Here is a 6,193-nt window from a genome sequence, read left to right as displayed (position 1 = left end):
ACGTCAAAAACAGAGTGAGGTTCAAAACAGATATGCTTGAGAAGTTCAACTACTTCACGCAGTGCGTTTCCATTCGTGATGAAGGCAGAAATCATGATCTCGTCATTTTCTAATTTATTTCAAAATGGCAGGAATATTATTTGTGTAAGTTCAAGTCCTCGGACGGAGAAAGTTAAAAAAAATATTGTGAGAGGTTTGTTCAAAACGAATATCATTGGTGGTAACACTGACGAAATGGATGAAAAAATTACAAACAAAAATACGTCACAGAAGTTCAACGTGAAAACAGCAGGAAGTTCAACTACTACACTGAATGAATTTTAGATGAAAAACTTTTGAAATCATCGCGAGTATGAAAAAATGTTCAACACGGGAAAGTTGCGTGTTTGCAGCAGGTTTCCGTCGGTGTATCATCTGCTCAATTCCGGTGAGTGGATGGAGAGCTACGAGCAGTGGATGAAGAGCTACGAGCAAGAAAAGCACGTGAAAAAACAGAGTGAAGTTCAAGTACACATGCCGAGAAGTTCAAGTTTTTCACGCGGTGCATTTTTGAAGAATCTGTTTCGCGTAAAAGGCAGAACGAATGATCCCGCCGTTTTCAAAATTACTTGAAAACGGCTAGGAATCAGAGAAAACCATCAACATGAAAAAGTTTCACATTTTTCGTAGCTTTTCAGTGGTATATTATTTGTCTAATTGCAATAAAGGTTGTAGAAATTACAGCAAAAATATGTTTTTAGCCATTTTCAAAATCGACTTAAAACAGTAAGGAATTGAGAGAAACAATATATATAGAAAAGTATCGCATTTCCTCATGCTTTCCAATGTCGTATCATTTGTTGCATTCGGAAGCACGGTTAAAAATTAGCTTGAAAATACAAACTTGATGAAACTTTAACTGTTTCCTAAATTACTTTTAAACTGTTCAAAACTAGAAAAAACTTTCAACATGAAAAAGTAGCGCATTTTCACAAGCTTTCCAACGCCATATCATTTGCCTCAATTGGATTAGCCGTTTAGAAATTACATTGAAAATACGAACTCGGCTCTTTGGTTTGTGAAATTTTACGATTTTACAAATTACTCTTGATCCATAGGGAATTAGGGAAAACTTTCAACATGTCGAAGGAGCGGTTTTGCAGCAGCTTTCCAACGCCGTATTATTTACCCCATTCCGATAAACGATTTAGAAATGCGATCGAAAATACGATTCACATTTTTTGTACATAGAAAAAACGGTTTTCAAAACTGCTCTTAAACCGCTTACATTTTGCCAAAAATTTAACTTGGTTCATGATAGTGGTGTCCATAGCTTTCTAACGGTATATCGCAAGCCCCATTTGGACACCTTTTAGTTGAAGTTCAACCTAGTACTCGGGGAAGGTCAGGCGCGTTACTTGGGAAGTTCATGGTGTGATCAGAATATTATTCTGATCTCGTGATCAGAATAGTGTTTATGTATGTATATATATACTAGTTGATCCGTTGCGCCAAATGGCGCAGAGACCCGCTATAGCCATGTTGTCGATGAAAATAGTTCTATTTTGCAAGAACCTATTCAATATTGGTAGTACAAACTCATGTGTTAAACGATGTTATATTGAAAATGTGGTTATCACGGTGCGAAATCTGAGTTTGAAAAAAAATTATATTTGTGTAACATGTACAAACCAGCTAAGGAAGCATTGTTTTAGTTGAAAATAAGGTTATAATGATTAGATATCTCAGTTTGAAAAAAACATATCAAAAAGAAAATTCATGGTTTAGTTGATTTAGTTGTGAGCAAGCACATATGGTAATAAATTTAACCCCTCTTAATAAAAAAAGAAGAGGCTTGCTGTGTACAATAAGATGTATAATAAATTTACCCCTTGCGCCACAGGTCTCATTTGAAACAAAGAGTTATTCGACAATAAATGCTTGACAAATTGGCAATAATAAAGATCCTTTTAATAATGAAAATTGAAGGAAACATAGCTTCAAACTATGTAATAGAGTTTTCAAAATGCAGGCATTCTCCCTATATAATTTTGCTATGTAAGTTGGAACTTAGGAATCCATGTCACGGTTTATCCTTGATACATTGTTGGTAACTCTCCCCTCCCACTCTGGATCCATAGCATTTCGTCCTTCACAACCCCTTTATAGTCTTGACTGGTTTTGAATGTCACCATGGAAACACCATTCCTGCTCAAATAATAGCAAGCCATGGATATCGAGCAATAATATAGTGTGAATAACTGAACATGGAAATCTGATACTAAGACTAATGGAACACTAAGTACACCTCCTGCAATTTCTTCCATCTTCCTTTCAATTCTATGGGAAAAGGTTGCAACATGAGGAATAGCCTGCAGAAATAGATAGTATCAAATACTGCACAAGTCAATAAAATGTTACTACTAGCCATAGTGCATACATTCTATCTCTTATTGTACTTTTTGCATCCTACTACGACTCAGAGCACGTACATGACATATCCCGGTAATGCCACAATTGTTGTTAGCGACTGAAATGAGTTGTCCAGGTTTTTACTGGTAAATCAATTCAGTTTACATGCAACTAATAAAATTTTCCAGGGAAATGTTGTAGTGATATCATGGTGGCGCAAGCATAGAAGTTGTTACAGAGTGGAAAGAACAGTCTAGATTTTCAGTACTGAATTTGTCTGGCATAGCATTGCAGAAAGATAAAGTTTATTAAGAGCATTATCTCCCAACACACAGAAGGAACCCAAAAGCTGCAAACAGTGATACGCCTAAAAACTTACAGCATATTATTAGCTGAAAGATCAAGATGTTGAGTGATACGTGACAGAATACTCATTGTATGTTGTACATGAGGAGGTTTGTGAGCAAATTGACGGACTGTTAAATGAGTCATAGGACCGTACCAGATAGAGCATTCACTTCTTCAAAATGTATTCAATAAACTGAAAGAGAAATGCATCATGTTACAGGTGTAGCCAAGTACAGCTGAAAGCAAACTTGATATAGCTTTGTAAAGTTGAAAGTATAAAACTTCACACAAGGTAAAGCAAGTCAAATCAGAGGGGAAAGGAGGTCAGGAACATGCACCTGGAGCAAGAGGGGGCACAATCTCGTGTTCTGGCTTTCTGAAATAGAGAACACTTTTACATCAACTAAAACAGGTTCATGCAAATGAACAATCAGATAGAGCAGCTCAAATGCATTAATAACTTCCGTTTGGCCTTGCAGACAACACTGCAAGAAGAGGCTTCGTAACCCAACCACATCATCTATACAAAGGGAAAAAAGAAAAGGAAAGTGAATTGTGTGTACGCATACACTGGAAGACACTGTAGACCAGTTCCTAATGCTTCTCTAGCTCTTACAACCATCTGTTAATCCGTGAGCAGGAGAACGGAGAAAAACAAAGTGCAGATCTTAGTCTCTAAGGCATTTCATCAATCATGTAAAGATCTAAAGATGAAGCGGTTCTGGATTTGGGTTGGGAAATTGGCCGAGCAATTATGACCACGCTGCACCAATAAGTCCTTGCCAACATGTAAATTATCCAGTCAATAGAAATGGTATACCTTCGTAAATAACATGTCCTATTTAGACAAATAAATTTGTAATCTTTTATTAATCTAGGACAAAGTGAGATGGCAAGGTCTTCAGAAACATCTAGCCGACAATATCAAATTAGAGGGTTGAATTAAAAACGGATCTTCAACTACTTCAACACAAGATCAAAGACGAGCATTCCACCTTGTTCAAGAAGGCTGTCAGATCAATTTTTAACTGATTCTCATGTTGCTAAAACAGAAATTGGATAAGGGCTCTGCCCCATTAGCTTAGATCTTTTTTCTTTTGTTTCTATTTCTCCTTTACCTTTGTAACATACTATTTTTTAATGAAAATATACCATAGAACTATTGTTCTACGGTTTGTTGTTCAAAAAAAGTGAAATTACCTAAAGGGCTATGTCCATCTTCCTCAGTCCTATTCACACTGAGAGGAAATAACAGAAAACTTACAAACATGACAAAAAATAGATCTTCAGTCCTATTCATATGGTTAATATGTACCAATGCATGGTTTTTGTATATAAATAGAAAATTTTGAAGGCACATATTCTAGTTTTCTTTATTTACTAGAACACCATAGAGATCACATGGCTATAGTTTATCATGCAAGATTCTGCAAATTAATAGCTAGAGCGACATTTCACTACAACAATTAGTGGATAATGTATTTGACTAAAGTAGTACTATTATAGTGTCTCTGTTGTATCTCAAGAATTAACTGGATGTTTGTACAACAAATACTATTCATAAGCAATTGTCACATGCAATTCTTATTACATCCAGTCCTTCATCCAGCGCAGCAAGATGGATCCATATCCATAATTGGCGTTGTAATGAACTGCGGTTTCTTTCAAAAAATTAGTTTGAGAATTGGACAAATATGCTTCTGTGTACAACAGAAAGAGTGAGCACGGGGGCATCGAGTTACCATGACCTCCAAAACATGTATAACAACAGAAACAAGCGGACAAATCCTGCTCACACACAGACACGAATTATAAGCAACACGAGAACGAACAACACACGATGCCCGACCATATCCGGAACATTTACACGATCGGCACGGCATACAGATATTTAAAAGATCACCAGGCAGACAGCGTGACACGAAGATACTCAAAGTAAAACACGCACACTTGTAGTAGAAAGGAAAGAAGAAAACCTTATGAGTCGAACGACACAGGAACAGAAGAGATTGTACAGCCTGCGAAAGTGCGAAATACACAAAAAAATAATCGGTTAGAGCACAACGACACACAGGCATGCAATGAACACTCAGCCAGTCACAGAAGCAACAGAACGGCCTATTTACCCGAGGCAGCAAGCAGAAGCACGTTGGGTAAGCAGCAGGACAGATGAGAAGAAGAAGCGCTGGCAATGGGAAAAGTACGCTGAACCATAGAACAAGCATCAACACACATGCATTTCATCAAACATTTTATAGGCAAGCACAAGAGGAGTGGACTAACCTCAATGAGAAGGAGAGACGGACCCAAGGCTCGACGCAAGCGACAACAGGAAACCGTACCAAACTGCCCATGAAGGAAACGAAGGCAAACATGCAAAATTAGCACGACGAATCCAAAGCAGCGGCGAAGAACATGCGAACCAGAGAACGACGAACCTCAACTAGCGGCAACATCGAGCAGAGGAGGCCTATCGAAACAGAGCATGGGGCTGCCGCATCTCGGCCACCATGCGGCACGGCGAGGCAATATATCCCAGTCCATCTGTCCTTTCCTTTCCCGTCACAGTTTCATTCATCTTCTAGATGACTAACACAATTAGCACATCAACCAAGAAAATAAGAGGAACGATGAACATCACACGGAAAAAACAAGAACGATGAACATCACCTCAAGAGGAGAAGAGGTAGATCGATTGGGCTATTTGTCCTCGGCCGCCAGCGGCGTGGTCGGAGGGCGATGCTTCTCTTCTCCCATCCCGTTCTCCTCAGCGGGAGGCAGCGACGCTGCCTGGACGAGGCCCTCGGCTCGGTCGCAGGACTCGCTGAAGGCATCGAGGCAGCGGTGGAGGTCCGTGAGTGCCACCGTGCACCCGGGCTCGCGGACTGCGGCGGACGCAGCGTCGACCAACGCGTAGTAGGCACCAATTCATCTCTCTCTCTCCAACTGCGGATGGAGGTGAGGCACGCAAGATGCATCGGTCAGCCAGGCCCCACAAGTAAATGCATCGGGCAGCTGCAGTCTATCCTCTCTCTCCGAAGTCCAAAAGTAGACGAGAGACAACACCACACATAGGAAAGGGGTACATGCGCACTAGACACAGGAGTAGCAGCCGACGAGCGGGACCAGAGCAGCGGCGGCCCACACGTCATCGGGCTAGTACAAACGCGTGTGCACAATCTGGGTGCACATCGTCGACCCACCCCTCTGCAGCTGACACAGGAGGCAGTAACTCCCCACGATGCATGACGCGGGCAGCGCGTGAGGAGCGCCGGGCCAGGAGCAGTTGACCGAGGTAACAAGGAAATATCATATACACAAGACATGTAATCACCGCAGCTGATGAGCGGGACCGGGGCCAGCACTGGCCCACACGTCATGAGGACAGCACAAGCGCAGGCGCAAAATACGAGGAGCAGCGCGCAGCGCCCGCGACCCGGACTTCCTCGCATGC

The 6,193-nt window shown here is 40.9% G+C and overlaps 1 long non-coding RNA gene across 3 annotated transcripts; it reads right to left on the bottom strand.

Annotated features, from left to right (window-relative positions):
• Positions 1-1,849: 1,849 nt before the first annotated feature.
• LOC125517621 lies at positions 1,850-5,759 on the bottom strand. 3 transcript variants are annotated; one of them, XR_007287705.1, is made up of 8 exons: positions 5,410-5,757; positions 5,178-5,317; positions 5,023-5,085; positions 4,866-4,944; positions 4,716-4,757; positions 3,078-3,259; positions 2,288-2,351; positions 1,850-2,187 (listed from the first exon to the last, which is right to left on the bottom strand). It is a non-coding gene; the product is annotated as an uncharacterized LOC125517621 (long non-coding RNA). The 3 variants fall into 3 exon arrangements; XR_007287704.1 differs by having other exon boundaries at positions 3,078-3,361; positions 5,178-5,759; XR_007287703.1 differs by having other exon boundaries at positions 5,178-5,756.
• Between the last annotated feature and the right edge of the window lie 434 nt (positions 5,760-6,193).

The sequence above is a fragment of the Triticum urartu genome, chromosome 6, assembly GCF_003073215.2.
Source record: "Triticum urartu cultivar G1812 chromosome 6, Tu2.1, whole genome shotgun sequence".
In the NCBI taxonomy this organism is placed as follows: Eukaryota; Viridiplantae; Streptophyta; class Magnoliopsida; order Poales; family Poaceae; genus Triticum; species Triticum urartu.
Note: the sequence above shows the minus strand (reverse complement) of the source record. Positions and strands in the feature narration are given on the sequence as shown.